At 38.0% G+C, this 13,691-nt stretch overlaps 1 protein-coding gene across 2 annotated transcripts in view; it reads right to left on the bottom strand.

Moving 5' to 3' along the window:
• Positions 1–13,691, bottom strand: part of HRH2 (histamine receptor H2) — a 54,919-nt gene that overhangs the window by 8,788 nt on the left and 32,440 nt on the right. The gene's annotated exons all lie outside the window — the stretch shown is intronic.

Below are 13,691 nucleotides of genomic sequence, written 5' to 3'. Positions count from 1 at the left end.
GGATGTTAGAAGTAACTAGGTAACATAATGGAGAGAGCTCTTGACTTGGAGTCATGAAGACCTGAGTTTGAATTCTACCTCAGATATATTTATGAACTGAATGATACTGGGAGAGTCATTTAGCTTCTTATAAACTCTTTCCTTATCTCTAAAATAGAGATAATAGCACCTGCACTCAGAGTTGTTGAAAATCAAATGAGAAGTTTTATGTAAATGGACTTTAATATGCTAAGTAAATGCAAATTATTATTTTTAATTAGTATACCTTATTCTCATTTATGGGCAGCTAGGTGGTGCAGTGGTTAGAGCCTTTCTTTGTTTAAAGGGTTTAATCTAGTGCCTAGCACATAGTAAACACTATATAAATGTTAGCTATTATTAGTAAAGGCAGCTAGGTGATATATAATGGATAGTGTGGGTCAGGAAGACTTAAGTTCAAATTCGGTCTTGGATATTTGCTAGCTGTGTGATCCTGGGCAAGTCACTTAACTTCTGCCTCAGTTCTTCATCTGTAAAATGGGAGTGATAATAGCACCTACCTCTCAAGGTTGTTGTGACTATCAAATGAGGTAATAATTGTGCTTAACACAGTTACTGGCATATGGTAAGCATTATATAAATAGTAACTATTATTATTTTTGTCTATGTTAAACCTTTAATTTTATAGATAAAGAAACAGATGCTCAGGAGAGTTAAATGACTTTTCATAGAAGAAGGAAAGAAGACAGAAGAGAAGTGTGCATCTTTTAGCCTATCAGTCCTAGAATGGGAGTCAGGGAGAACTGGTGTGGGTCAAGATCCAGATCTTACAAAAGGGCTGAAGGGAAACACAAAGAGGGTTAGATGGACTTTTTTAAAAGATCCTATTGAGAAGGGTGTAAATGTCATTCTGATTACATGGAAACCAAGCTCTGAATCCCTTAGTGGAGATAGTGAAAAGAAGTTGGAAAAGATGACTGAAGGCAATCTGGAAGGGTGACCTGAGTTTGAATTCCAGTTCTGGTATTTTCAAGCTCTGGAAAAATAACTTCCTCTCTGTTAGTCTCATTTCCTCAACTGTGAAATGGAACTAATGTTACAACAGAGAAGCATGTCTTATTTGCTACATATCCAGGAAATGGTTGAAAATTTCAAGTTTAACATCTGTTGAACTTGCAGATGACTACTGCTGGATGCACTGTGCACTTGTGCATGCATAATGTCACTAGAAGGCAGCTAGAAAGCATTGCTGAGACATCTAAAGATAAGGTCAAGAAAGTGAAGATCTTAGGGGCACAGCTGGTGCTTTTATTTGCCATTTTCAAAATGAAAATGAAAGACAGATTTCTCTTCAGAAGAGATAGGCAGTTTAGGAAGTGAACAGACAGCTAAGGAGATGATGTTTGAGGAGGGGATTTGCATTTGTAGATCAGAATTTAAGATATGAACAATGAAGTCTTGTATAGGGGCAGAATGCATCAAAAAAGGGCTGGCAAAATAGGTTTACTTTGAGTCTTGCAAATCTAATACAAAGTATATTAAACTGAATAGGAAGGAAGATAAAAATATATGTGTAAACATATATCTAGCAAGATAGATGCCGTAAATAGAATGATATACAAAAGATAATAGTAGTAAAAATAAATGCTCAGAAAATCACAAGGAAATAAAATTTAGGAAAAAAGTGAACAGTACCATTTGCAGCACCGTCACTAAAGTAAAGAGTAATATAAGTCCTAATGGGAACCACGAGGCTTTGGAAGAATAAAATATTGGAAGACTAGAAGGAATCATAGACAAGCAAGGCAGCTTAGAAAGCTATGTGATGAATTTATTATATATTAAAAAAGAAAATCAAGCTCCATATAAGAGAACTGAAGTTTCATGCACAGTCCTCTCCTGTTCTACAACATATATGGAAATACCCACTTGATTTGGTGCTTGTTAAGTTCAAAAGAATAAAGGAATCTTTATTATTTTACCATTATTATTTTATATTAAAATAATAAATAAAAAATAAATATGAAGGAGTTAGGGAGTAGAATAGCATTGCATAATAAGATTTCCAAATAAGTACAACTACCTAAAAGTGGAATGAGTTGCCTTGGGAGGTAGTTCATTCCCTCTTTGAAAAAAAATTACTTTCCCCCAATTAAATAGCTCATTACCTCTTACTAGACTTCTATCCAGGTTATACTTTAAAAAAAAAACTGCCATTTTATTTTAATAACTAATTTATACATAAATTTTCCAAAGTGATATGATTCATAGTTTCGCTCCCTGTCCTGGAGTTGACAAGCAACTCATTCTGGGTTATACATGTATTATCATGCTTCAGGTTATACTCTTGAGGAACCATGACTCAGAAGATACCCAAAAGCTCCAGGAAGCATCACTAACCTGTCCCTCAAAGAATCTAACAAATAAATGTTCCCTAGACCGTTCATTGTTTGATATGGATATGTGCTGGTTTTGCTTTTGCCCCATCCTTGACTCAGTGCCCAAGGTCAGGACAGCTGGCCCTACCCAGAGAAATCTAGGACATCTAGTAAGAATAGAGAATTACTTTTTGAATATTTTGTAGAAAGGATTCCTGTTCTGGCATGCATTGTTCTAGGCATTTTCAACCCTGTGATTCTGTGGTTCTTAGCTTGCTCAATTACCACAGGATTGTTGTGATAAAAATGTTTGTAAATCTTAAAAAGGCACCCCATAGATGAGAGGCAACAGAGCACAATTTGGGGTTCTAAGCCTGGGGGATGGGAATTTGGTTTTTACACATTTTGAAAATTATACTTCAGTATAATTGTTTCCCTTTATAATCCTCTGTATTTTATGTGATATGTCCAAATATGTTATTCTGAGATAGCCAATAGGTTTCATTAGGCTGCTAGAGGGACCTATCCTCCCCATCAAGGTTAAGAATTTTTAGTGGGCTGACCTTAGAGTAAGGAAGAACTGAGTTCAAGATCTGCGTGAGACACACACTGACTATATAATCATGGACAAGTCCCTTTACTTCTAGGTACTCAGTTCTTTTGAGAATATAAAGTTAGAAGAGACTTACTTATTTGAGTTTGTGGTGGAAATTTCCACACAGCAGGAAGTCACATGCCTGAACCCAAACAAATATGTGCACTTTTATTAATATTATTCATTCCCGTAGGACCTCATCAGCCTCATTGTGGCCTTGGGATTCCCTTGAACTTGAAAGGGCTCTCCAGTATAAAGTAAAATCTGGCAGATCTGATCAATCTTGAAAGGCATTATTTAGTAGGGGTTCAATAATGTGTATTTATAGTCCAAGGATTAGCTACATAAGTATGGAAAGACTCATCATTAGAAGGAAGTCCCTTATGGGGTAAAGTTTTCCAACCTAGAATTTGGCAACCTCTTCAAAAAAGGAATGAGGAATATTTAATGTCTTCATTAGTTAAGAGGTCACCTACCATGATGAAACCACAGATCCTCAAGGTGTTAAAATTAAAGCAACTCTTCTGACGTCCTAGTTGTCCCTATACCTCACTGACTCCCATTTGTATAGCTAAATTATGGGGGTAGAGCAACTCATGTCTTGGTTTCTGTTTCCAAAGGATTGGAAACCAGGACAACTTAGGATACTCTGGGGAGGGCCTGCTGTCGTGGCCTTGGGCACTGAGCTGAGAATGTGGCAAAAGCAAAATCAATAGATGTTCATGTCAAACAATGGACTGGGAAACATTTATTTGTTAGATTCTTTGTGGAGCAGGTTAGTGATGCTTCCTGGAGCTTGTGGATATTTGTAGTAGTCTTGAGTCATGGTTCCTCATGAGTATAACCTGGGAAGGGAGTTTCAGGGACCAAGTACTTCCTTTTTCAGAAATATGGGAGTAAATCTATATTTCTGTGAAGTGGTTGGGTCTGGTGAGAAGGAGTCTCTTAGAGAAAGGCAGATTTCAGCAGTTTTGTAGCACACTGAGAGTTTTGTTCCTGTTCTAAGTGAAGTTCTTCATCCTTAACACCATGGCAGACTGATGAAAAGAGTCCTAGAGAGGGATGCAGGAGATCTGGTGTCTAGTTTGACTCTCTTCTTGCTTGCACTGTGACTTTGGCAAGCCACTTAACCTCACTGGGCCTCAGTTTCTTCATTTGTAAAATGAGTGGGGATAGTATACAAAATGATTTCTAATATTCTTTTCAGCTTTAAATCTATGATCCTATGAGTAGATGACCTCTAAGATCCCTTCCAGTTCTAAATATATGCCTTGATCTATGGAAGTCAGTGGTACTATCTATCTATAGATTATCTCTGTTCTGAGGCTATGAATCTGGTACAGCAGAAAGCTTATTATCTTTGTAGTGAGAAACTTGGTTTCATTTTGCCCTTTTATCATTTTAGCCCATCTAATAGGTGAGATGATATCTCAGAGTTGCTTTGATTTGCATTTCTCTAATCAATAATGATTTAGAACATTTTTTTGTATAGTTTTATATTTGTTATTTCTTCATCTAAGAATGGTCTGTTCATATCACTTCAATTAAATGACAGATGTTGGAGGGGATGTGGGAAATGGAGAAACTAATACACTATTGGTGGAACTGTGAACTGATCCAACCATTCTGGAGAGCAATCTGGAATTAGGCCCCCAAAGTTATAAAACTGTGTATACCTTGGGAACCAGCAATACCACTGTTAAGGTGATCAAGGAAAAAGGAAAAGAACCTGTATGTTCTAAAATATTTAAAGGATCTGTCTTTGTGGTGGCAAAGAGCTAGAAACTGAGATGTCTATTAACTGGGAAATGGTTAAACAAGATGTGGTATATGATTGTGATGGGATACTACTGTGTTATAAGAAATGATGAGCAGGTTAATTAAAAAAATGCAACAAAAAACATGGAAAAACCCCATGAAATTATGAAGAGTGAAATAAGAACCAAGTGAACATTATATACAGCAAAAGAAATATTGCTTGAAAAATGACTTGTATATACCCACCTCCAGAGAAAGAACTGATAAATAAAACTATAAATAAAAAAATAAAATAAAACTTTTATAGGTACATATATCTTTTTGTGAAATGATACCTTTTCTTGTTTGAGGAAAGGGAGGAAGGGAGATACCTGGAAATTTTAATATAACAAACAATAAATAGGTAAAAAAAGAAGAAAGTTGGTTTCAATCTCATCTCTGATGCTTACTACATCACTCTGTGATGGTGGGCAAGTCTCTTGCCCTCTCTGGTCCTTAGTTTCCCCATCTCTCAAGTGAGGGGTTTGGACTAAGTGATTTCTAAGGCCCTTTCTGGCTCTGCCAGACATTCTTCATTCACAGACTTTAACATTCTCTCAGTGTTTTCCCCAATCTCCAGCAATTACTTTGTATTCACCTTGTGTCTAGTTTGTACACATGTATTTCTGTACATGTTTTCTCCTTTATTGAATGTAAACTCTTTGAGGCAGATACTTTTTGTCTCTAGCACCCAGAATAGTGAAGGACACACACCTGGGACTTGGTTAATCAACCATTCAACAAGTACTAAAATACCTTCTATGTGCCAGAGGCTGGGAATACAAATTGAAAAGAATGAAACAAATCTATCTTGAAAGAACTTACATTTTTTAATGCTTAATATGTTTTCTGATTGATGAACTGTTTGTGTTCAAAGACTTCTTTCAGCTTTGCCCTTCTATACTCTGTGACATCCTAAGGTCCCTTTCAGCTACAAGTTCCTTTGAAAATCCATCACTATCCAATTACATTCATCTGGTCCCACATGGTCAGAAGGAGGCCGAAGTCACTGAGCTGAGAAAGCAACAGTTCACATGGGCTACCACTCTTTTAATCCCAACGGCTACCTGAGTAAGCCTGCTAAATGAATGGACAGTAACCTAATTTCTGCCCTGGCTGGGCTCTGTTTCTGTCTGTTTCTCCAGGATGGAGCAGGCTCTCAGCCATCTCTTTCTAATACCTCAGGGGTGCAACAAATCTTCACCACCACGCCTTTCTTCCCCAAACCCTCCTGGGGAGCCATTCCTCAGTGGAAATACTGGGTCCCTGAAGCTGCCAATGTTTAGCTAAGAAATAACCTAGGACTCTAAGGCAGCATTCTCACACGCAGAACAGAATCCCATCCCAACTTTGCTTCTTCTTGAGGTCTTCTTCCTTCTAGAGCGAGGGTTCTTAACCTTTTCTTAGTGTCATAAAACTCTTTGACAGTTGGTGAAGTCTATGGACCCCTTCCCAGAATAAAGGTTTTAAATGCATAAAATAAAATACATAGTATTACAGTAGTAATTACAATTATAATTATACTAAATTGCAGTTATTAGTATCTTATAAAGCCCCAAATTCATTGAGTCCTCTACAATCTGCGCAAGGACACCGAAGGTTAAGAAACCCTTGATCTAAGGTTTCCCTTTCTTGAATCTGAAGACCTGGTGGCCTGTCATCTCTGTGCCATAGTTTTATATGGAGAGAAATTGCCTGTCTGAGCTGGAACTGGTGGCCATATAAGAGGGAGCAGCACTTTTAGGGTATAGCCTATTAGAGAATCATAGGCAGGAATGTATTGAGCCAATTTTTTTAGCTAAGTATTAAATTTTCATCATGAGCATTTACACCTCAAAAATCAGCAAAGCTACCTATCAGGCTTAATTTATTATTTTGTTGATTGTCTGGATTTAAAGTGCTAATAATAAAAGTTAAATTTAAAGATTACATACTCCCTCACCCCTCAAGAGCCCTTTAGTCAAATATTTACTAGTATATCTATATATTGTTCTATATATTCTGTTTAAATTCCGAAGGAGTGTAACAGAAAGTTTAGGAAATGAAATCATCACTAGACTGGAGGCCTTGTGTTTTAGGCCAACAACAACAACAACAACAACAACAACAACAACAACAACAACAACAACAACAACAACAACAACAACAACAACAACAACAACAACAACAACAGTAGCAGCAGCAGCAGCAACAAGAAGAGTAGCAACAAAAGCAGCAGCAACAACCATAATCACAGCAATAGCAACAATAACTGTGATTTTTATAGTGCTTTAAAGTTGGCAAAGTACTTCAGACCTATTATTTCATCTAAGCCCTGTAACACTTATGATTGTAGCATTTAAAATTATAAAGGTCTGAAGTAATCATCTAATCCAGGACCTAGGAATGAGGAAACCCAAAGTGATTAAATGACCAGCCTGAGGTCAAATAGGTTGTAACCCACAAAGTTGAGATTTGGACCCTGGTCCTCTGGGTCCAAGCCAGGAACTAGGCTTATCAAGGTTAGTCAAAGATTTCAAATAGCTTGGTTTGTCTTCCTCCCTTTCCCCAAATGCTGCCCTACCTTCTCAGCAGTGAAGAGATTGGTTCAAAGCTAAAAATTGTCACCTTATTTATGGGTTCACGAAGAGTAGAACATGACAGAACAACTCAACAACAATACTTTTGATCCCCTTGATTTCCTATACCTCATTGGAGGAAAGGAAACTACTGGCCAGTCTGGTTACTGATAACAGCTCCCTTCCTGCTTAGATGTGTGGTTTTGTAGAGCTTTCATCTCCTGGAAAATACTGTTTTATCTCTTTTTAAGTTCTTTCCTGGTCCTGGTCTCCCAAGGAACTAATAGATACCCACTTTCTTTGAGGAGGGGTAGACTCTTTTGATTCTAAGAATATACAGATAATAATGTCTCAGACTCCAGACCAAGGCCATGGGAGGAGCCATACCTCTTCTTCCTGACACCTTTCCCTTTTTTAAAACCTACTTTGTTCTCTCAATCAATTATTTTTTATTTTAATTTTAAATATTTTTCCATGTTTCCATGATTCATTTTCTTTTCCTCCCCTCTTCCCTCCTCCCTCCCAGAGCTGACAAGCAATTCCACTGGATTCTCTCAACCAGTTGTGATGCCCTTTTAGTTTGATCCTTACTGCCTCTCATTGGGACCTGAATCCTAGAGGGTTGGCCAATTCCAGGTCCAGGGCAATCCACAGAAAGTCAGTTCTCCTGGGGACCCTCATTCCTCATTCTCATAGGCTGGTTGTGATAGGGTTCAATAATGAACCCATTGTTCTGTGCTCTAATGAATGAGAAAGGGAAAAAGTACATGTTATCAGACAGGTGGGAAGCCAGGAACTAGGCTTATCAAGGTTAGTCAAAGATTTCAAATAGCTTGGTTTGTCTTCCTCCCTTTCCCCAAATGCTGCCCTACCTTCTCAGCAGTGAAGGTTAGCTCTCCCTAATTCCTTCAGTAGCCTCCAGGATAGGACCAAGACAAAAGGCCCATTATCTTGATTAACATCAATAATAGCTCACATTTCTATAGGGTTTTCAACTTTACACAACTCTTCCCTTCCCATAATCCTTTGAGGCAGGAAGTTCCCATGAGCATTATGACTGTTGTTTGCAGAAGAAGATACAGAAGTCCAGAGAAAGTAATTGAGTTGTTCAGTCACTTGGTTAGTGTATGTGATGAGGATATGACTTGGTTCTAGGTCTCTGGAGTTCAAGTCCAGTGTTCTTTCTGCTTTCCTTGTCTGTATCTCTAAATTTTCTACATTTGGAGTATAGGACGCCCTAGACTTTCTTAGGTTCAGAATGTGGTGTAGTACTGAGTCTGGAAACAGTGGGCGTAGTATAAAATCCTCTGCCATTTTCTACCTGGGTAACCATGGCCTTTATCACTATCAGAACTATAAAAGGAGGGCTGAATTAAATCGAAGGTGTTAAACACGCCTTCTTATTATGGCCCTCAGCAGTTCTGAGTGCTACCTGAATCAGATTAAAATATAATTAGGAAATATTTAACAAAATAAAAATATAATAGAACATAGATAATGGTAATATGTAGTTTTCTAAACCATCATGCTGCCAACAGAAATATTTATGTATGGATTAGTGGCCCCTGTTTCTATTTGAGTTTGATCACACTGGACTAGATGACCTTGAAGGTCCCTTCTATCTCAATCTGTGATACTGTGCTTTGAAGGCCTTTCCACAAAGCCACATCAAATTGACTCAAGGATTATTTTCCTTTCCAGGTTCTCTCAGAAATCCTCTAATCCCCACCCCTTTATTGTACAAACTAGGAAACTGAGATAAAGTGACTTTCCAGAGGTGATAGGACTGGAATTTGAACCTGTCTTCTGGCTCTAAGTCTTTCCATCTTACCATATTGTTTCTTTCCTCCAAGTCTGTAATGCACATTTGTCACAACTTGGTCTTATGTGGATTTGTGTATGTCAGACTGACTCATGGCCAATCATCAGGGATGGGGCTTATTCTTAAAGACGTCATGTGGGGGTGGCAGAGAAAGCCCTGGCTTGGGAGTGAGGAGACAAAGTCTGTCCTACTTTCTTCCACTAACTTTCCATATATCCTCTCCTCTCTAGGCCTCAATTTTTTCTCTATAAAAAGAGGGGATCGATGACCCTAAATCCCCTCTTAGTTTCCTTCAAGTGCTAATGCTCTGAGAGCCAAAGGTTGCTCAGCACCAGCTTGTCTTCACTGTGTGAAGGTGTTAATTTCCTTCTTGGTCCCTAACTCCCTCTTCACTTGGCACTGCAGGTGGCAGGGCTGTCAGCACAGATGGGTTGGAAGTTGGCAGGATCCCTTGGGTAGCAGCTGCTGTGAATAAGTAATACTTGCCTATGCTCACGACTCCTTTATGGGCTCATATGTGCCTTGGCTGGAGGTTGGAATGCCTTCTTGGGAAAGACCTCAATAAATGTCTGGGCAAATTCCAGAGCATCTCAGCTTTCTGGAGAATGAGGACAAGGAGTCTATTATGGAACAGATACCAATTGAAGAGCCTTATAATATATAAAACACAAAATTTAAGGCATAGACTATCAGAGCTAGAATGGACCTTAGAATATATAATGTTAGAGTAATAAAGGAACTTGGAATTGTGGAATATAGAACACTAGAGATAGAAGGCATCTTTGCATACAGAATATTAGGGCTATAAGGGGCCTTAGAATCATTGTACATAGGATGTTGGAGATAGGAAGGACTTTAGAATTTGTCTCTTGCCTTGCTGGAGGGAAAAATCTGTGTTGATGAGAGCACAAATCCAATGAGTACAAGAATATAATGTGTAAAAGAATATTTGATGTTCTTTGTCATAAAACATAGGAGATAATAAAAATAGAGTATGTTATTTAGGATAGAGGTGTCAAACATGTCCGTGGGCTACACGTGGCCCACAATACTCTCAAGTGTGATCTGAATTCTCCTAATTATGAGAAATACTTAACAAAAATTAAAAAAATGCAAGAAAACATAATGTTGCTATATGATTTTCTAAGCCAATATCTAGTTCCCGGGTGTCCTTATCAGTGATTTAGTGGCTCCCATTTTTATTTGATTTTTGATACTATTGATTTAGAATATTGATAATAATGTGATTTATAGTTCAGTATGACATTTTTTTTTTACTCTTACCTCCCATCTTAGAATCAAAATTACGTACTGGTTCCAAGGCAGAAAGAGCGATAAGGACTGGGTAATGCAGGTTAAGTGATTTGCCCAGGGTTACACAGCTAGGAAATATCTGAGGTCATATTTGAACCCAGGACCTCCTAACTATAGGTCTGGCTTTCTATCACCTGACCCACCTAGTTGCCTCCCAGTATAACAGTTCTAATTCTAATTTAACACATCTATTGTTGCGAACTGTTTTACATCAATTGGAATCCTGAGGATGTTATTTCCTTCAAGTTTTCAAATTCCTTGTCTGTGAAATGAAGCTTATAGTACTAGCTCTACCTCCCCCATAGGGTTGTTGTTGGGGCAAATGAATATAAATAAATGAATATAAATACTTATAACAAGAATGCCTTGACTTAGGTTATTAGTAGAATCATAGGAATGTAGCTACAGAGCTGAAGGAATCTTAGAGATCACTTAGTTCAATCCTTGCTTCACTTGCTCCATTTTACAGATGAGGAAAGTGAGGCCCAGAGAGGTTAAGTGATTTGGCTAATATCAGATAAATAGTATAAGTTTTGGGACTTCCACCCAAGTCCTCTGACTCTGAATTCAGTGCTTTCCCCACTATAATTGTCTACCCCAAACTGAAGCATTAGGCAGAATGTTTCTTTGGGTTGGATTGGGGTAAGGTTCCATGGGAATAAGGTCATGGATTTTGGATCAGGAGTCAAAGGAAAAGGGTTCAGATTCCTCTTCTACTTTTCATAGCTTTTGTGACCTATGGCAAGTCACAGCTTAGCTTCCCTGAAGCTCGTGGTCCTCTTCTGTCAAATGAAAGGGGGAAAGATTGGATTAGATCTCTCTAGTTCCAGGGCAACTAAGTAGGTCAGTAGAATGGAGTTCTAGGCCTGAAGTCAAGAAGACTCCTCTTCCTGAGTTCAAATCTGACTTCAGACACTTACTAGCTATGTGACCCTGGGCAAGTCATTTAATCTTATTTGCCTCAGTTTCCTCATCCATAAAATGAACTGGAGAAGGAAATGGCAAACCATTCCAACATCTTTGCCAGGAAAACCCCAAATGGGGTCACAAAGACCATGACTGGAAAAAACAAACAAAACAAAAAAGAAAGTTTCCCATAATCTTTAAAATTGTGGTCTATGACATGAAATTTCCTACTAGGGTATGGAGAAGCTGCAATTGGTGATATTGATATCTCATTTTTACACTTCACTTGAGAACTGGAGCTAAGGCAGCAAGAAGTTCCTGTAGCTTTTGCAACTCAGAGCTCATTTTTGCTGTGCTTGCTAGAAATGCAACATAGATACCTTGAAGTAATGGTTTGACTAAGGAATTTCAAGCCAAGAAATATTGTTTCCCATAATGGCAGCAGTTTCTTTCCCCTTCTATGCTGAGCTCAGCATCAAGACCACACTGTTTAAATGTCTTTTTGTCTATTCAACTGAGAGAAGATGATTCAAGAAACTAGATAACTAGAAGGGATTTTTTCAAGTGTACAAATGGAACTCCTTGACATGTAAATCAAGCCAAGGAGATAATTTAATTCACTGAGACAATAATATATAATACTATGTATAATAAACAAATTTGACCTAGGGTGAAATTTTCTTTAGCACCAACCATTTAGATTAAGTGCAAATCATAGCACTGAGCAAGTTATTTCATCTCTTTCTTGGGACTCAGTTTTCTCATCTGTGAAAAGAGAGGATTATTATAGATGTCTCTTCCAAATACAAATCTGAAATCCAGTGAAAACAACAGAGTTTGATTGACTGAATTGGGTCAGCTGGGATGTCCTTTCCTGAGAAGGGGCATCAAGGTCTATATAGTTCCTAAATACTTACGGTAGACATTTAAGGGTTGTCTAAAAATAATCAAATAACAATAATAGCTAACATCTAGATAGTGTCTACTATGTGCCAGGCACTGTGCTAAGTGCTTTACAAATATCTCATTAGATATCCACAACACTCTCTGGAAAGTAGATGCTATGATTATCCCTATTTTTATAGTTGAGGAAATAGCAAGGCAAATAGCAGACATGACCTGCCCAAGGTCACACAGCTAACAAATGGTTAAGGTTAGATTTGAACTCAGGCCTTGCTAATTAAAGGTCCAGCTCTCTATCCACGGAACCATCAAGTTTCTTCTAACTTTCCATAACAATCTGTTCTTATATTATCTGTGGGACTGGCATAGTTCAAAGAACATGAGATAGAATCAAGAGAAATGGATTCTCATTTCATCCTCTCCTTTTAACTTTTATGGAAGACCTTGGCAAGTAACTTTCCTTCTTTGAACCTGCTTCCTTCCCTTTAAAAATGAGAAAATTTGTCTTGATGGATCTTTAAACCTCCTTCCATCATTAACTTTCTTTTTTGTTCTAAAGTTCTTCCAAGCTCTACATTATATATGCCTATTACAACTATTTTCTTCCTGCAATAGCAATTCTAGGTTCAATGGTCTAAGGTTCCTTTCATTTGGAGCATTCTATGTTCTGTGTTCTAAGATATCCTCTAGCTTTAACATCATATTTTATTCTCTAAGGGGCCCTTCTATCTCTTACAACCATTTTTCTTAAAATAGAGAAACTAGTATATTCCTGGCTCTAGACCTTCCTTCCTTCCTTCCTTCCTTCCTTCCTTCCTTCCTTCCTTCCTTCCTTCTCTTCCTTCTTCCTTCCTTCCTTCCTTCCTTCCTTCCTTCCTTCCTTCCTTCCTTCCTTCCTTCCTTCCTTCCTTCCTTCCTTCCTTCCTTCCTTCCTTCCTTCCTTCCTTCCTTTCTTTCTTTCTTCCTTCCTTCCTTCCTTCCTTCCTTCCTTCCTTCCTTCCTTCCTTCCTTCCTTCCTTTCTTTCTTTCTTTCTTTCTTCCTTCCTTCCTTCCTTCCTTCCTTCCTTCCTTCCTTCCTTCCTCCTTCCTTCCTTCCTTCCTTCCTTCTTTCTTCTTTCTTTCTTGCTTTCTTTCTTTCTTTCTTTCTTTCTTTTCTTTCTTTCTTCTTCTTTCTTTCTTTCTTTCTTTCTTTCTTTCTTTCTTTCTTTCTTTCTTTCTCTCTTTCTTCTCTTCTCTCCTCACTTTCTCATCTTTCTCTCTTTCTCTCTTTCTCTCTCTTTCTCTCTTTCTCTCTTTCTCCTCTTTCTCTCTTTCTCTCTTTTCTTTCTCTCTTTCTCTCTTTCTCTCTTTCTTTCTCTCTCCTTTCTCTTTCTTTCTCTCTTTCTCTCTTCTCATCACTTTCTTTCTCCTCTTTCTTTCTCTCTTTCTCTCTTTCTTTC

This window comes from Monodelphis domestica, chromosome 1 (genome assembly GCF_027887165.1).
Source record: "Monodelphis domestica isolate mMonDom1 chromosome 1, mMonDom1.pri, whole genome shotgun sequence".
In the NCBI taxonomy this organism is placed as follows: Eukaryota; Metazoa; Chordata; class Mammalia; order Didelphimorphia; family Didelphidae; genus Monodelphis; species Monodelphis domestica.
This window is presented reverse-complemented; position numbering and strand designations above follow the sequence as displayed.